The sequence below is a fragment of the Bos indicus genome, chromosome 23 (genome assembly GCF_029378745.1).
Source record: "Bos indicus isolate NIAB-ARS_2022 breed Sahiwal x Tharparkar chromosome 23, NIAB-ARS_B.indTharparkar_mat_pri_1.0, whole genome shotgun sequence".
In the NCBI taxonomy this organism is placed as follows: Eukaryota; Metazoa; Chordata; class Mammalia; order Artiodactyla; family Bovidae; genus Bos; species Bos indicus.
In genome coordinates this window covers 30,498,762-30,518,202 of record NC_091782.1, presented here as the reverse complement: position 1 = coordinate 30,518,202, position 19,441 = coordinate 30,498,762, and the positions used below count along the sequence as shown (strand labels likewise).

The 19,441-nt window shown below is 43.4% G+C and overlaps 1 pseudogene; it reads left to right on the top strand.

Moving 5' to 3' along the window:
* LOC109576679 (BOLA class I histocompatibility antigen, alpha chain BL3-7-like) overlaps positions 1-19,441 on the top strand; it is a 43,211-nt pseudogene that overhangs the window by 10,633 nt on the left and 13,137 nt on the right.

The window sequence follows — 19,441 nt, the reverse complement described above, 5'->3', positions numbered from 1 at the left end:
AATCCACCACTTGATGCCATATCCCCCTTTAACCAGTGCCCCATTTCTATGACTTTCCTTATAGAACAATACTTGAGTCCATGCTCTCACCTACTGTGCTGTCTTTTATTTTTATCAGATACATATATGCACATATCTTGAAAAATAAATACTACTACAAGGCCTGTTAATGGAAATAATTGAGTGAGTGAAAGTCACTCAGTTGTGTTCAACTCTGTGCAGCCTCTGTCCATGGAACTCTCCAGGCAAGAATACTGGAGTGGGTAGCCATTCCCTTCTCCAGAGGATCTTCCTGACCCAGGGAATGAACCCAAGTTTCCCGCATTTCATGCAGATTCTTTGCCATCTAAACCACCAGGGAAGCCTCCCAATCTTCCATACATCCCATTTCTGATTCCAGAGCCAACCTCTTTAACTTTGTGTGTTTCTCTTATTGGTATTTCTGTTCCTCTAAATAGCACATTCATGATACTCCTTCTTTGTTTTTGTATGTGTATCCTTTTAGTGAATTAGCTCTCTTCAACATACCTGCTGCTGCTGCTGTCACTTCAGTCGTGTCCGACTCTGTGAGACCCCATAGACGGCAGCCCACCAGGCTCCCCCGTCCCTGGGATTCTCCAGGCAAGAATACTGGAGTGGGTTGCCATTTCCTTCTCCAATGCATGAAAGTGAAAAGTGAAAGTGAAGTCGCTCAGTTGTGTCTGACTCTTAGTGACCCCATGGACTGCAGCCTACCAGACTCCTCCGTCCATGGGATTTTCCAGGCAAGAGTACTGGAGTGGGGTGCCATTGCCTTCTCCTTTAACATACCACAATCCTTCAAATAGTTGTTTTATAATTTTTATTAGCTCAGTGTTCAGTGTCTACATTATTATGACCATATAAACAAATGCTACTCACGGCTAAGCATTTAGTAGACTGTGATAATTTTTCTCCCTTGAATTTTTAAAAACATTGTTCTGGAGTTAATAAATGTCTTATTCCTTCATTTGCTTAGTTTCTGTTGTATTGATTATGAGATCACTCCCAAATTTCCTCCACAGCCTAAGTCCTTATGAATATATTCAAGCACATCAGATATTCTACCAACTTCGTCTTTTTGCACATTTTCCCACGGCCCTCGGTGCTGCCACATGGGGACAGGTTCCTTGCTCGAATGGGCATGGCTGACATTCGGAATCTCCTTCACTTCATCCCAGGCTGACCTCTGCCTCTCTTTCCTACTGGCTTGCCCTGTTGCCTGGATCTCACATGTTCCCCTCTTTGGTTTTCAAACACTGTCCCTTTACTCCATCTTGTTAGTATCCTGAGAAAGGGAACATGTAAAGTAAAATATTGAAACTCTAAATATCTAAAAAAAAATCCCCTGGAGAAGAGCATGCCAACCCACTCCAGTATTCTTGCCTGGAGAATTCCATGGACAGACGATCTGGTGGGCTACAGTCCATGGGGTCTCAAAGAGTTGGACACGACTGAGTGACTAGCGTGCGCACACACACACACACACACACAAATATCTAAAAATGTCTTTAGGCTACTAGCACTTACTCACATGCTGCTCTAAGTCGCTTTAGTCGTGTCTGACTCTGTGCAACCCTATAGACGGCAGCCCACCAGGCTCCCCCATTCCTGTGATTCTCCAGGCAAGAACACTGGAGTGGGTTGCCATTTCCTTCTCCAATGCATGAGAGTGAAAAGTGAAAGTGAAGTCACTTAGTCGTGCCCAACTCTTCTCGACCCCATGGACTGCAGCCTACCAGGCTCCTCCATCCATGGGATTTAACAGGCAAGAGTACTGGAGTGGGGTGCCATTGCCTTCTCCACTTACTCACATAGTGACTTGGTATAGAATTCTGTCTTGGAAATAATTTCCCTCAGAATTTAGAAAGCATTGCTTCAGCATTTTCTAGCTTCTCCAGAGCAGATTTTTTTTTTTTCCCTCTTGAAGTGTTCTAAGTCTCTTCTTTTTTAAAAAAAAAATCTTATTTACTTTGTCTTTGGTTGCGCTGGATCTTCGTCGCTGTCCAAGGGCTTTCTCTAGTTACACGAGCGGGAGGCGCTCCTCTTGTTGTGGAGCACAGGCTCTAGGCTTGTGGGCTCAGTAGTCGGGGTGAGCAGTAGGGCGAGTGGGCTGTGTAGTTGCAACACACAGGCTCAGTAGTTGTGGTGCCTGGGCTTAGTTGCTCTGGGCATATGAAATCTTCCCAGACTAGGGCTGAGACCTGTGTCCCCTGCATTGGCAGGTGGATTCTTCACCATTGTGCCACCAGGGAGGTGCTCAAGGTCTCTTCTTTGCACCCTTCTCACCAAAATTTCACCTGTGATATATCTTTGTGTGGATCTGTTTTCATCTTCTGTGCCGAGAACTTGGTTGGGACCATTCAAAGTATAAACTTTTGTCTGTCAAACTCTGAGAAACTTTCTTGAAATTTTAAAAATATTTGCTACTATCCATTCTCTTTGAAACTTATGTTCTTGATGTGTTGGAATCCCTTGCTGATAACCCAGAACTCTTATGGTTCTTCTTTCCTTCTTGCCATTTCTTCTCCATTTTGTGGCACTAAATGGAAGTACAACTTAATTTTCTAATTCTTCTATTAAATTATTTATTTCTATGATCATATTTCTAATTTCTAAGAGTGCTTTCTTCTTCTCTGTATACAATAGTATGTAATTCTGGTCTTTTTTCATATGCCATATCTTTTTTGCATCTTTTGTATATTATTGATTATAGTCATATGGAATTCATTAAATCTCTTGATTATCTTGTTATGATTTCTGCTGAATGTTCATTTCCCTTATGACAGTTAAAGCGCCATATCACCAGGGTCTTACCCTTGCTCTTCCTTCTGTTTCCAGGAACTAGCAGATTCTGACCCACTGGAGGCCTCAAAACATATCCTGGATGATGGACTTTAGTGTGGCTCAGGCAGTTAAGCCACATTGCCACTTGATGTCCTCCTGACTTCTGAACCTAGCAGCCTCTTATCATAGAACATTCTGGAACACTGCAACAGTTCACTAGCACGGGGTGCAGAGTCATGCCTGCTACCTCATGGACTGGGACCTAATGGAAAACAGGTCACAAAGGTTTCTGACGGAAGATATCCTGGGTTCAATCCCAACCCCAACTCCACCACCTCCTTAAACTCTCTCAGTACAAAATGATCACAAATTGGGTGCTTCATGGGTTTGCTTTGAGGATAAAATCTGACCATGTAAATCACATGGTCTTATTGCCTGAGACATATTAAGTGTTCCTTTATTCACAGTTTTCATTATTATAATGGGCTTCCCTGATAGCTCAGATGGTAAAGAATCCGCCTGTAATATGGGAGACTTGGGTTTGATCCCAGGGTGGGGAAGATCTTCCCTGGAGGAGGAAATGGCAACCCACTCCAGTGTTCTTGCCTGAGAAATCCCATGGGCAAAGAAGACTGGCAGGCTACAGTCCATGGGCTCACAAAGAGTCAAACACGACTGAGCACATCATCATTATATTGACTACAGCATTTAGATAAGTTCCACTCTTTTGCTTATATAAACCACAACTCAGGAAACATCGTTAAGCACATATTAATATTTTTGAGACAGGTGTGATTATCTTCCTATGATAAATTCTTTTTAGGAATTTAGTTATTTCTCTTTTTTGCTTTTCTTCTGGCCGCATCGTTTGGCATGTGGGATCTTAGCTCCCCAGCCACGGGTTGAACCCATGCCCCCTGCATTGGAAACACAGAGTCTTAACCATTGGGAAGCCAGAAAAGTCCCAGGAATTTAGTTATTTCTGCATCAAAATACAAGCACACTTAAACTGTGGAGATGATTTGCAAAAGTGCCCTTTAGGAATTTTACACTACTTTGGGTGGGAGGGAGGCTCAAGAGGGAGGGATATATATCTATATACTTATGTCTGATTTACCTTGTTGTACAGCAGAAACCAACACAACATTGTAAAGCAATTATCCTCCATTAAAAAAAATTTTATACTACTTTATTTCAAAGTTGAAAAAAGCATAACTGCTTATTAAAATTTAATATACTCGTCAATTCTTTTACTCCCCCATCCAAATTCTATACTTCAGGATAGAGATGAGCAAAGGAGTCTGTATTTTAGATAGCTTTCTGTGAGCAGTTGAGAAAGTGGGCTTTGTACTTACCACACTTAATTTTATATTATATAATGTTTTGGTTGCCTTCCCTTGTGGCTCAGCTGGTGAAGAATCTGCCTGCAATGCGGGAGAACTGAGTTTGATCCCTGGGTTGGGAAGATCCCTTGGAAAAGAGAACAGCTACCCACTCCAGTATTCTGGCCTGGAGAATTCCATGGACTATATAGTCCATGGGGTCGCAAAGACTTGGACATGACTGGGTGACTTTCACTCATTCAATCTTTTGGTATCATTTATATTTAGACCATATATAGAGAATCTAATATTCAATTACTAAGTTAAATGTTCCCTTTACTCCTTACTTTGTAACCCTATAATATTCTAAGAGTAAACATAAATTAATAGAGTTGATAAGAAGAGGAGAAAAAAAGAGATTTTGTTTCCCCCAATACTATGTATTTTTCTTTATACTGACAATATCCTCCTCATTCACTTTCATCTCTGACTAACTGATCTATTTTGTTATATTCCATTTCTTAGTCCACATTTTCATTCACATTTATAACTAATATATTTGTTTGACATTTAATCTACGTTATATGACAAAGAATTTACACAAATAATGGTGCAAGATAAAGGAACAGCTGGGAGCAGGAGATGTATAAGTACAAGTGGGCAAAAGACAATATGATTGAGAACCGCAAGAAACAATAGTACATAAAACTTCAATATTTTAAATTATAAAACATAGAAAATAAAACAACCCAAATATTTTGTGTAAAGAGAAAAATGACAAGTTTGAAAATGCCATCATGGAGCATTAAGAATCAGATTTACTCTCTTGTCTTACACAATGACGAATTCAGATAAATATATGAAACAACAGTATTCAGACCCTGGACATCAGGCAGCACAAGCATTGTGACTTCTACAAATAAGAAAACGAAAGCGGCAAGGCCGACAATTGTCCAGCTTCCTTCCTGGAGAGAGCTTCCAGGACACAGTGTGGGAAGGGAGGAGCCCTAAGAGAGCCCAGCAGTCCCAGTGAGTTAAGGGGACAGAGTTGAGAATTGCAGAGACCAGGATGTTAGAATTAGCAGACAGTGACAATAAAAGTTACTATAGATTATTATAGGACTTCCCTGGTGGTCCAGTGGTTAAGACTCTGCCTTCCAATGCAGGGGGCATGGGTTTGATCCCTCGTCAGGGAACTACATTGCACACTGCAGTCAATTTAATAAAAAGTTACTATAAATGTACTTCTTATGTTCAAAAAGTTATACCAGAGACATGAAAGATGTTTAAAAGATCACAATTACAATTCTAGATGAAAATCTCTGAGATAAAAATACACTGGATGTGTATTGGTAGACTGGTAGATTATGGTAGATGTGTAATGGTAGATATGACATTGCAGAAGAAACGATCAGTGACCTTGAAGACGTAAACATAGAAACTTCCCAAAATTATATGAAGTAATAATTATTAAAGTGTATTATTAAGTTTGGAACATACATTCAAGCAACATTGTTCATAATAACCAAAACACAGAAATAACCTAAATGTCTATGAACACATGAATGAATGAATAAATAAAAGGTGATATATCCACATAATGCAATATTATTTGACCATGGAAAGGAATGAAGTACTGATTCATGCTACAATGGGGATGAACTTTGAAAGTGTTTTGCTTTGTGCAAGAAGTCAGTCACCAAAGATTGACATTGTATTATTCCATTTATCTAACGGGTCCGTTTCCTCGAAGAGTCAGACACGACTTGGTGACAACGGGGCCTTAATAAGTGAATCTATAAAGACAGAAAGTAGATTTGTAGTTGCCTAGGGCTCAGGGAATGCTGGACGGAAATGGGGATGACTGCTGAGAAATAATGGATGTGTGGTGATGAAAATGTTTTTGAAAATGTTTTTGGAGTGATGAGAATGTTCTAAAATTGATGTGGTATTTGTTGCATTAGTTCTATGAACATAAAAACTACGGATTAATTAAATTATTGAGTAACATATGTGAATTATATCTAAAAAAAATAAAACTTCTAATGAAAGTGATGGCTCAATTAAATGAAATATAGATGCCAGAACTGCCATGGGAATTTGTAGAAAGAAAGATGAAAAGGTTCAGAGAAGGGGGCATGCTAGTCTGAATCTATGCTATAGAACTGGAAAACACACAGGTGACTATTTCCTTGGAGAGACACAAAGGGTACTGTTTATCATGCAATAAAGAATGCACAGGTAAGGGGAGTATGAAGCTCATTGTGTCTGTCCTTGGTGAGCTGGGGCTGACTCTAGGAGATATCACAGAACTTAGCATTAATGTCTCCTTAGCATTAGTGGGGATAATAAGATCCCAGAAAGCCAGAGGACAGGTGACAGCAAGTAAGAAACAAAGTGAGCAGAATTGTCAAAATAGCCATCATTGTCAGAATTGAAACCAGAGAAATTCTGACTGTGAGGAATTTTGGAAATGGATAACAGACCATTATACTCCTTGGGGCAAGATAGAAGGGCAGCTTACAAGAGTGTTGTCTAATATTTGAACCATGAAGAATGACAAATAAGCTGAAGGCTGAGATAAACGATCTCAATAGAAAGTTATGATTCCTTGACCAGTTTCCAGTCTCAGACCCAGACTCCATTAATTAGAGGCCCCCATAGTTTCTGTAACACTATAGCAGGTGTGGTACATTAGTAATTCCCCAAGTCCTTCACTAAAGGAATCAACGGCCACAATACACTGAAGAAAGAAACTGCCTAGATCTTTGCTAGGCTTACTAGAATTGACACTAATTCTTAGGGAACCAAAGCACCGTCATGGACTCCCATTAGAAGAGAGGTATATGAGGACCAGGAAATAGTTTGTGTCCTGTCTCAGGTCCACCCATGTCTCAGTGGATTCTCTGTGTCCACACATCCCCCCTGTGATTATTTCCCAAGTTTCCAAATGCGTCATTAGAATGGCCATGTTTAACAATTTCTGGAACCTCACATTTGTTTGACCTGTGCAATAAAAGTTTGGTGATAATATAGGGCAGGTGGAAGCCCATGAAATAGCCTTTGAACCTTAGCCAGGATAGAAAATTAAAACAATTTTATATCTCAAGGGTAATGAAAGTGCTTAATACCTCCCTTGAATACACAAGGGATGTGGGGTGGAGCCTGGTCCAAATATATTAGCAGTGAATTTGCCAGTCTGGTTCTAGCAAAAATTGGATGGGTCGTGGTAGATGACAGTGGACTGCTAAGAACTTAACTCGAATTAGCTTAATTGCAGCAGATGTGCCGAGTGTGATTTTTTTAATTAATTTATTTTTGACTGCACTGCTGAACAGGCTTTTCTCTAGTTGGGCCAAGCAGGGCTTACTCCCCATTTGTGGTGGGCGGGCTTCTCATTGTGCGGGTGCCCTTTGACCCTAGCCATCATCTTTTGATCCATGACTTTCTCCCTTAAGGCCTGTTCTCACCCTGAGAACACCTTAGGAGGCCTGACTCCAGCTTTTCTGAGTCATTTAGCCTCCACCAGAATCAGGACCTTTAGTCTGTATTCTCCCCTCACATTTTTAGAGCTCCTGTCTTAGTCTCTCATTCTAGAAACTTCCAAGGACTAATGTAGATCATCCTTGATCTCCAAGATGTTATCTAGCTCTTGTGCTGCTTTTTTCAAAACAATGGTCTTGAATGTTCCATAGCTCAGAGGGTAAAAAAAGTTCATAATAAGTCTGGGGATCTGATGTGCAGCCTGGTGATTATAGTTAATAATAACCCTGTATTGTATACTTTAAAATTGATCTTAATCATTCTCATCACCCCTGTCAAACAGACACACACATAAGGCAAGTTGATGAATACATTAATTACCTTCACAGTGTACATATATATCAAAGCAACATGTAGTACATTCTAAATGTGTGCTGATTTGTTAAGTATACCTCAGTAAACCTGGGGAAAAAAATCACTGTCTGTCCTTTCTCCGGATGGTCACATGATGCTGCTTCAGTGACCCATGGAGGTAACACAAACTGACTTTTCCGATTCCTCCTCAGACCCTCCAAAGGCACATGTGACCCATCACCCCATCTCTGACCGTGAGGTCACCCTGAGGTGCTGGGCCCTGGGCTTCTACCCTGAGGAGATCTCACTGACCTGGCAGCGCGAGGGGGAGGACCAGACCCAGGACATGGAGCTTGTGGAGACCAGGCCTTCAGGGGACGGAACCTTCCAGAAGTGGGCAGCCCTGGTGGTGCCTTCTGGAGAGGAGCAGAGATACACGTGCCGTGTGCAGCATGAGGGGCTTCAGGAGCCCCTTACCCTGAGATGGGGTAAGAAGGGGGTAGGAATGGAGCTTCCTCTCAGATAAAGCAGGAGCCCTTCAGGACTCAGTTCAGCAAGGTCAGGGCTCAAGCCTGAGGTCAGGGCCTCTTCCCTTGCCTCCACAGAACCTCCTCAGCCCTTTGTCCCCATCATGGGCATCATTCTTGTCCAGGTTCTCCTCGTGGTGGCCATGGTGGCTGGAGCTGTGATCTGGAGGAAGAAGCGCTCAGGTAGGGAAGGGAGGGAGGGACCTGAGATTTCTTGTCTCACTGGGGGTTTCAGCCCAGGTAGAAGTTTACCTGCCTGGTTATTGGAAAGTACCCTCCACACACTTGTGGAGTCTGGAGCTGATGCTAACATTTTCCTTTTCTAAAACACGTGTGTTATGAAAGACAAATTTTTTACCTTCCTAATTCCAGTTGGGAACCAGGTTTCCAGCACTTGAACATCAGAAGGGAAGTCCTTGCTGAGGACAGACCTCCAGGAGGGCAGGTGGCCCAATCTTACACGTCTCCCTTCTCTGTGTTCCTGATCCTAGCATGAGTTTTGACCACAGTTCCAGAAAGTTCTATGGGGTCCAGGACTAGGGGTTCCTGTAGGGTCTCATGACTCAGCCTTCTCCCTGGCCTCTCACTTGATGTTTTCTTCTCACAGGTGAAAAAGGACAGACCTACACCCAGGCCGCAAGTAAGTATGGAGGGGGTGATTCCTGAGACCCTTGTGAGGGTGCAGACAGGAGGCCATGGGGGGCTCACCCTCCTCAAAGTGACTTCTCCAGTTTCTCTCCTGTGGGTTCTGACCACGTCCTGGTCTTGTTCTCCCCCAGGCAGTGACAGTGACCAGGGCTCTGATGTGTCTCTCACGGTTCCTAAAGGTGAGACCCTGGAGGGTCTAGATTGGAAGGGGGATTGGGGCAGAGGGGACACATTGGGTGCTGGGGATCTTTGAGTGGGACATGTGAGCATGTGGGGGGCTGTGGAGAATGTCAGCCCTTACATGACTGACCTGAACTGGTTCCTGATTCTTTTCTCTCACAGTGTGAGACAGCTGTCTTGGGGGGACTGATTGATGCTCAGTCCCACTCTATGACATCAGATCCCCGGACCCCTCTTTCTGCAGCTGCATCCGATTGTGTCTGTGTTCTTATTAGCATAACGTGAGGAGTTGGGGAGACTGGTCACCCCTGCCCACCACGCCCCCTCCCACCACCCTGATGTTCTCTTCCCTGATACACTGTCCTGTTCCGGCAGAGACGGGGCTGGGCCATCTCCATTCCTCTTTGCTTCATATGCACTGAGTAATGATGTCTTATTTCCTTTTTGAAGACAAAATCTGTATATATGAATTTGTTTTTACTAATTGGTGCCATGACAGGGGATTAGATAATAAAGGTGAAAATTCCTAAAGTTTGAATGAGGAAATAAATTGAAACACCAAGAACCTTCCAGATCCATCCACATCTTTGCTGTGCTGAATCAGCTGCGGGAGAACAGGAGGAGGCTGTGAGGAGCTGAGTGTGGACAGGGCTGTGCCCAGTCAGTGATCCGTGCCTGGTGGGCATGCATGCACTGCCCATGGTCACTCCTGGACTGGTTACTCTTCTCCATTCCGTTGTCCTTGTGCCCTCAGTAAATCCTTGTCCCACCAAGGACCTGTGATCATGGACTGAGAAGTCACCTGGGCCTTGTTGATCTCCAGCATCATGGGCAGGGTGCGTTTCTTAAACAGTTAGGCTAGGCTCAGGCCTTGGTCCAATCCTTAGCTCCTGTCATTTTTGAATGTGTTTATATTTTGCTTATTTAGTTACTGGTATTATTGTTGTTGGTGTAATGACTGTTCTTTTTCATTTGTAGAGCCCGGTCTCATTCTTCTCTGGGTGACCCCATCGCTGACAGCAGCAGGGGTCACTTTGCCTGTCATTGTCCCCACAAGTCAAGGGATCCATGCACACAGGATCTCAGCTGTGTCAAGAGAGAAATTTCAGAGCCATCCAGCTCTTGCTCCCCTTCTAGAGATTTTGCTGGATTCTTCTTTCCAACTTTTCTTCATCTTTTTAAAGGAACCACGTGATGGAACTTGCAAAGAGGAGGGACCCAATAGTTTCATATCTTGACTTAATTCTTGCCGGGTTTCTCTCTTCTCTGCAGTCTGTCCCCTTTTCTGCCCTTTCATCTTCTAAGGCTACTGTTGGCTCCCGTCTCAACTCATGGATTTAGAAAACAGAGTCTAATAAAATCACAGCAGGTTGAATATAAGAGCTGGAAGCAAAGGATCTTCCTTTCTGAAGAGATAAAGAGCCTTGTGTGTGGTGTGCAGGCTGATCGGTGTGGGAGGGAAGGGAGATCAACCTTTGTGAGTAAAATACAGGCGGCACTGAGGTCAGTGCAAATGGATGTTGTGCTGTAACTGCCACGAGACAGCATGTGGCCTGAGGTCACATCAATAAAGACACTATCTCTGGAATAGGGAAGTGCTTTACTGACCATCTATTGAACTAATATGTGTTGTGTGACAGAGACACGACACACTCTTTTTGCATCTAGGAGAGCTCAATGAACTAACAGCAGACAAACCCTGTCCGCCATGTGCAGTGTGTTCTAGGGAGAAGGGGCAGAGCATGACTATGAGCCTAGTAAGTGAGGGAGTGTTTCCCTTACAGGTTGATGAGTGCTCTGAGGAAGGTGACCCAGGGTACAAGTGTGTGGAGACAGGGCAGGTGGCTGTGTTACTAGGCTGGACAGTGGGCCTCATTGAAAAGGTGACCTTTAAGTAAAGATGTGAAGAACATGAAGGAATGTCCACAAGGAGGTCTAGGGGAGGTTCTCTCCGGGCAGAGGAGCCTCCAGGGCAAATGCACGAGGGCAGGAGAGTGTCTGTGTTCAAGGGAGAGCCAGGAGGCAGCTGGGGCTGAAGGAAAAGGAATTGCACTCAGATCCCATGTCCGGCCAGATCCTGTGGGCCTCCAGGATGTTAGAGGGGGTTGATTTTATCTCAGTAAGCTGTAGAGTCATAGGATGATACCAACAGAGGAGGACCTGCTGTGACTGCTCTCTGGAAGCATCAACCAGGCTGCTGTGCAGAGTCAGGAGGTGAAGCGCGAGGGAGGCACAGAGGAGCCTGAGGGAAACAGCACAGGGTCCAGGCTGGGGAGGCTGCTGCTTGTCTAGGGTGTGAGCAGGGAAGATAGTAGTGAGTGAGTGGATTCTTGATCTATTCTGAAAATGCATTTTACAGCATTTCCTAGAGGATTAAACCTGAGTTATGAGAAAGAGTGAAGGAGGACCGCAAATATTGAGATTCGCAAGTAAGCATGTGGGGCACCTACTGTGGAAATGAGGGGACTCTGGAAGGAACATATTTGGGGAGGCATCGCCACCAGCATTTGGTTTAGGGAAGTGGCAGCTGAATTGGGTTTACTAGTCTAGGGTTTAGGTGAGATGACTTGACTGCAGAAATAGATGGAAGTGGTGACACCATATAAATGATGTTCAAAGCCTTGAGAACAGATGAGGTCACAGATGAGGGGACAATTGGCTATAGAAGCAGAGGGACAAGGACTGAATCCTGAATCCCCTGCGCTATGGGAACTGATCAGACCACACACCTGAGCAGACGGCACCATTCTGACGTCTAGATGGCACATGGAAAGGGGTCCTGAAGGACATGAAGGAATGTCCTTCACCTGCACTCCTCTTAGAGACAGAAGGTTAAGAATAGATTTATATCATGGTTGGTGCTGATCTTCAGATCACACATTTCATAGCAAGAACACAGATCTGGATTCCCACCTGGCTGTGCACCAGCCTCCCTGTACAGCTCGTTCATAATAGATTCCCAGACTCTGAGCCCTACACTCTAGATGGTGGATCTGGGAAGAGTCCTGACTATTTTGTAACAAGCTCTACAAGCAGTTCTGAGCAGACTGGGATCCACTGACGTTAAAGATCAGAGAATGATTAAGGTAGGGAGGGGTCTTAAACACACATTTAAATGTTTTTTTTCCTGAAAGGAAAAAGAAAAAGCATTTGGTGTGAGTTACATGTTGTTCCTGTGCTATCACCAGGCTGAAAATTTAGGAAGTGATTATCATCTCACCATAAAGAGAGTCTCTGAGTTGCTAAGAGAGTAGATCTAAATTTTCTCCACACATGCAAAAGAGGTAATTATGTGACATGATTCAGTTGTCAGATAAAGCTATGGTGGTGATAATTTTGAAGTACAGAAGTATATCAAATCAACAATTGTACACCATAAACTGACTCAATATTGTATATCAATCATAATAAAGCAGAAGGAAAAGTCTCTGAATCCTTGCTTTCTGAGTCTTCCCTGCATGGTATTCTTAGGTAGTTCTGGGCGGAAAAAAAAGATTTCAAATTGTTCTAAATGGAACAGAGAGAGGCACACTTGTGGTTTTGGGTTTATTTCAGGGAAAACCACTGAACAGCCCTGAGGCCACAGCTGGGAACAGAATCCTCAACCCCACCCTGGTCGGGGCCCACACACGAACCCCTTCCCCTGCAGGTGAGCACAGATACCCCTGTTCACAGCACTGTCAGCCTTGATGCTGGACAATGGACCCTGGGCTAGACCTGATCTCTGCTGCTCTTGATACCTGGACGACACACCGCCACCCCTGCTCCATGTGCCACATGTGCCTAAGGCATTCAGTGCAGTTCCAGTCTCTCTGTGGCATCACATCCTAAGGAAGAGTCCAGCATGTGGTAAACTGCCTGGTGGAGCCTCAGCCTCTTTCTACCTGCAAGAATATTTAGGAAGCAAGGTTTTCTGTCTAATGGAGAAAGCTGTCTGCTTCCACCAAGATCCTCAAGTGTGAAATTCCCCTCATTTGGGAAGAGGGCACAGATTCTGGGGTTGGAGAAGGAGAGTGAGGGAGGGGAAAAGAATGACAAACTTCAATCTTTTTTGAGCAGTGATCTAGATCAGAACTTGGTCTGCTACATCATAACCAGTCAGGTTGGATGAATGAATCATATCTTTCAAATTCTTCTGTGACGTTGCATTATGAGGGCCAGTTTCTGTCTACTCTAGTTTATACTCTCAGATAAGTGAAGTGCACTTCTGAATGATGAAATGATCACTCAATATGTCCCCCAGCTGCCCTTGTCTCTTTCCAGGATTAAAAAAAGAAGATCTATAAGTCTTCATGGGACCCATACATATATACTGACATTTTATTGCATATTAACTTTTGTAACTTAGGCAATTCCAAAGAACATTCAAACTACTGCACAGTAGCCCTCATCTCACATGCTAGCAAAGTAACACTCAAAACTCCCCAAGCTAGGTTTCAACAGTATGCGAACTAGAACTTCCAGATGTACAAGCTGGATTTAGAAAAGGCAGAGGAACCAGAGATTAAAGTGCCAACATCTGTTGGATCACAGAAAAAGCAAAAAAGTTCCGGAAAAACATCTACTTCAGCTTTATTGACTGCACCAAAGCCTTTGACTGCGTGGATCACAATGAACTGTGGAAAATTCTTCAAGAGATGGGAATACCAGACACCTTACCTGCCTCCTGAGAAACCTGTATGCAGGTCAAGGGGCAACAATCAGAACCCGACATTGAACAACAGACTGGTTCCAAATTGGGAAAGGAGAACATCAAGGCTATGATGGGACCAGATGCCATGATCTTCGTTTTCTGAATGTTGAGCTAAGCCAACTTTTTCACTCTCCTCTTTCACTTTCATCAAGAGGCTTTTTAGTTCCTCTTCACTTTCTGCCATAAGGGTGGTGTCACCTACATATCTGAGGTTATTGATATTTCTCCCTGCAATCTTGATTCCAGCTTGTGCTTCTTTCAGCCCTGTGTTTCTCATGATGTACTCTGCGTATAAGTTAAATAAGCAGGTGACAATATACAGCTTTGACGTACTCCTTTTCCTATTTGGAACCAGTCTGTTTTTCCATGTCCTGTTCTAACTGTTTCTTCCTGACCTGCATATAGGTTTCTCAAGAGGAAGGTCAGGTGGTCTGGTATTCCCATCTCTTTCAGAATTTTCCACAATTTATTCTGATCCACACAGTCAAAAGCTTTGGCATAGTCAATAAAGCAGAAATAGATGTTTTTCTGGAACTCTCTAACTTTTTCCATGATCATGCGGATGTTGACAATTTGATCTCTGGTTCCTCTGCCTTTTCTAAAACCAGCTGGAACATCTGAAGTTCACAGTTCACGTATTGCTGAAGCCTGGCTTGGAGAATTTTGAGCATTACTTTACTAGCGTGTGGGATGAGTGCAATTGTGTGGTAGTTTGAGCATTCTTTGGCATTGCCTTTCTTTGGGATTGGAATGAAAACTGACCTTTTCCAGTCCTCTGGCCACTGCTGAGTTTTCCAAATTTGCTGGCATATGGAGTGCAGCACTTTCACAGCATCATCTTTCAGGATTTGAAATAGCTCAACTGGAATTCCATCACCTCCACTAGCTTGGTCCGTAGTGATGCTTTCTAAGGCCCACTTGACTTCACATTCCAGGATGTCTGGCTCTAGGTGAGTGATCACACCATCGTGATTATCTTGGTCATGAAGATCTTTTTTGTACAATTCTTCTGTGTATTCTTGCCACCTCTTCTTCATATCTTCTGCTTCTGTTAGGTCCATACCATTTCTGTCCTTTATCGAGCCCATCTTTGCATGAAATGTTCCCTTGGTATCTATAATTTTCTTGAAGAGATCCCTAGTCTTTCCCATTCTGTTGTTTTCCTCTATTTCTTTGCATTGATTGCTGAAGAAAGCTTCTTATCTCTCCTTGCTATTCTTTGGAACTCTGCATTCAGAAGCTTATATCTTTCCTTTTCTCCTTTGCTCTTTGCTTTTCTTCTTTTCACAGCTATTTGTAAGGCCTCCTCAGACAGCCATTTTGCTTTTTTGCATTTCTTTTCCATGGGGATGGCCTTGATCCCAGTCTCCTGTACAATGTCACGAACTTCATTCCATAGTTCACTAGGTACTCTATCAGATCTAGTCCCTTAAATCTATTTCTCACTTCCACTGTATAATCATAAGGGATTTGATTTAGGTCATACCTGAATGGTCTAGTGATTTTCCCTACTTTTTTCAATTTAACTCTGAATTTGGCAATAAGGAGTTCATGATCTGAGCCACAGTCAGCTCCCGGTCTTGTCTTTGCTGACTGTATAGAGCTTCTCCATCTTTGGATGCAAACAATATTATCAATATGAATTCGGTGTTGACCATCTGGTGATGTCCATGTGTAGAGTCTTCTCTTGTGTTGTTGGAAGAGGGTGTTTGCTATGACCAGTGCATTCTCTTGGCAAAACTCTATTAGCCTTTGCCTTGCTTCATTCCATATTCCAAGGCCAAATGCCTATTACCTCAGGTGTTTCTTGACTTCCCAGTTTAGCATTCCAGTCCCCCATAATGAAAAGGACATCATGCAAAATGCTGGGCTGGATGAAGCACAAGCTAGAATCAAGATTGCCGGGAGAAATATCAATAACCACAAATATGCAGATGACACCACCCTTATGGTAGAAAGCGAAGAGGAACTGAGGAGCTTCTTGATTAAAATGAAAAAGGAGAGTGAAAAAGTTGGCTTAAAGCTCAACATTCAGAAGACTAAGATCATGGCATCCAGTCCCATCATTTCATGGCAAATAAATGAGGAAACAATGGAAACAGAGACAGACTTTATTTAGGCGGGCTCCAAAATCACTGCAGATGGTGACTGCAGCCATGAAATTGAAAAATGCTTGCTGCTTGGAAGAAAAGCTATGACCAACCTAGACAGCATATTCAAAAGCAGAAACATTACTTTGCTGACAAACGTCTGTCTAGTCAAAGCTATGGTTTTTCCAGCAGTCATGTAGGGATGTGAGAGTTGGACTTCATAAAGAAGGCTGAGTACAAGAAAACTGATGATCTTGAACTCTGGTGTTGGAGAAGACTTGAGAGTCCCTTGGAATGGAAGGAGATCAAACCAGTCAATCCTAAAGGAAATCAACCCTGAATATTCATTGGAAGGAGTGATGCTAAAGCTGAAGCTCCAATACTTTGGCCACCTGATGCGAAGAACTGACTCATTGGAAAAGATCCTGATGCTGGGCAAGATTGAGGGCATGAGGGGAAGGGGATGACAGAGGATTAGATGGTTGAATGGCATCATCAACTCGAGGGACATGAGTTTGAGCAAGCTCCAGGGGTTGGTGATGGACAGGGAAGCCTGCTGCGCTGCAGTCCATGGGGTTGCAAAGATTTGGATACGACTGAGTGACTGAACTGTACTTTTGTATTTCTTTGTACATGCATTTGCTGGGGAAAGTATCTATGGAATTGATCAATTACGTGTGACCCACACAAAAGTCTTTTAAGTACCAGTTTAGACACCAAGCTATAATCTCGAGTCCATGAAGATTAATAATCTAACAGTCTAAGCAGATCCATGACATGATAAAAACACTCATCTTTTTCCTGGCAATTACCAGTCTGGGTCAAGATAAGGCAGTTTACTTGCTTATGCTCACTTTCAATGTCTGTATGTGAGCTGATAACAAGCATTTCCCAAAGCAGCACTGGCTCACAGAAGACATAAAGTATCATTGGTTTAGATGGACTTGTATTCTGACAACTACCCTTGTGCCAGAAAAATAGCAGGATTGGAAACATAGGTCTTGGAGAGTCCATTTTTAGTAACATGGTTGGCCTGGTTTTAAGGTTTATGTGGCCAGTGAAAGCAAATAAAAATAACAGATTAAGTATAAAAAACTTCCGTAAGTACAGTACTAAGAGAATAAATGTTTTGGAAAACATAAATGTGGGCAATATTTTAGAGGGAGTTGTTTTTGCCCTTAGGGCATTAGCCAAATCTGGAAAAATCTTCCCTTTGGTTTGCTCAAGCTTATGAGCTGTAATAGGAAATGTAACCCAGAGCTTGTTCATGTGGGGAGCATACGTGACATCCCCTCCTTGAAAATCGAGAAACCAAGATTCACATCCTCGGAGAGGATGTGGAAAGTTTGGAAGCGTGGAACCTGCTACTGGGAATATAAAATGGTGTTGGAAAATACTCAGCCAGGACAGAGTATTAAAGGCAATATTGTGTCCTGGGGATAATGAAAGAAATTAATGTCATCCTCAAAGACTTACAGGATGTAAGTGTGGTGTTCACATCATATCCAGTTAATTCTCCACTGTGGTTCTTGCAGAAACTGGCATGATAATTGCCAGTGACAGTGAGACAATTGTAACTCTCAACCTGGCTACTTTCTTTTCATTTCCTACCTTTATGTTTCTACCTACAAAGTTCTCTCTTTTAATTCCAAATAACCTAGAAGTTTGCCCTAGTACTTTTGGAACATAATTTTTCTCTGGATATATGAGGAGTGAGACCCAAAACCTTGGACTTGAACTCTCTATTATTTTGGTCTCTGCATTCCTAGCCTTAGTTCTGTGAGAAGCCATGTGGTCAGATAATCCCAAAGTCATCCTGTGCTTGGCAGATCTAAGGTGCTCCCAGTGTTCCCTCCTCTGGGAACAATATCTCTGTATAATACTCACTTTTGCAACATAAGCTGGACTCGTGACTCTCTGGTAACATTCAGGAGATTAATAAACATACATTTTGGGATCACGGGGAAAAAAGATATGAGGAACCCGTGGTCAGCTGTCTCAGGACTGGCTGTCCAGGCCAGGCTGGGGAAGCAGAGATTCCACAAGGAGGATGAGGGATCTGCATTCCTGTCCTACCTGAGAAGTTCCTCCTCTAGGTCTCAGCCTCCGCAGGCCCTGCCCTCAGACAGAAGGACAAGGAGGAAGAGACCACCAGCAGAGATTCTCATCCTGTCTGGAATGTGAAGGAAACTGTCTGTAAAGAGGACAAGAAGGAAAGTGAAGAGAGAAATGCCCCCAAATCAATACCTGGTGACCAAACCCTCCCCTGTCAGACCCCACAGCTGGGAATATAAGGAAGGTAACATCTCCAGGCTCCCTATACTGCCCCCCACCCCCAGCCCAGCTCTCCCTTCCTCCAGCTCACAGTAATGTCCCGGGAGCCAGGGGTGACACTGTAAATACATCTCTGCTCATCTCACAACAGACCATCATGAACACACACTCTGGGAATCCTGTTCTCCCGATATGTATTAATTCACTGTGTGCAGCCGAACCCAAGTAACACTGGTCTCACAGGAAGGAAGCTGGTGTGTGTCTCCCAGGACAGCGAGACAGAGAGTTCCAGGGCTGCTAGGACGGCCCTGCAGGGCTGCTTGGGCTTCCCTGGTGTCAGATGGTAGAGTCCACCTCCCTGTGCAGAAGACTCGGGTTCAACCCCCGAGTTGGGAAGATCCCCTGGAGAAGGACATGGCAACCCACTCCAGTATTCTTGCCTGGAGAATCCCATGGACAGAGGACACTGGAGGGCTACAGTCTGTGGGGTTGCAAAGAGTCAGACATGACGGAGCGACTAACACCTTAACCTTAGGGCGGCCCTGTAGCACGAGGTTGTCCAGGCATCCAGGTCCCCGAGACCTTTCCTCTCTGCTCTCCCTGGGACCTTGCCCTTGTTGGCATGGACCGAGGACCTAAGACCACATTCATGGTTTGGGAGCAACCAGGGAAAGCAGGAAAGGAGGAAAAGTTTCTTCCCTTGAAGATCAAAATTCAAAAATTTACATCTGCTTCATCATATTGGCGAGAATTTAACCATGAGGACAAGCAGCCTCAGAGAGATTGGAGAATGAGTATATTTTAAATCTGGGTGACTTTGTCTAAGAAAAACTCTATTATTATGGAAGATGAAGGATTTTTCCTATACGTAAATGTTTAAAATCATCAGTGGAGAATCATTATTATCAATATCTTAAACTTAATTAGATTGTATTTTAAAAATAGAACAATCTCAAAATATATTACTAACTGATAACAAACTCATAGATAGAATGTATGGAAAATACCATCTTACAAAATGGACTCTCTCTCTAGAATACTGTCTAAACTGTAACACTTACCTTG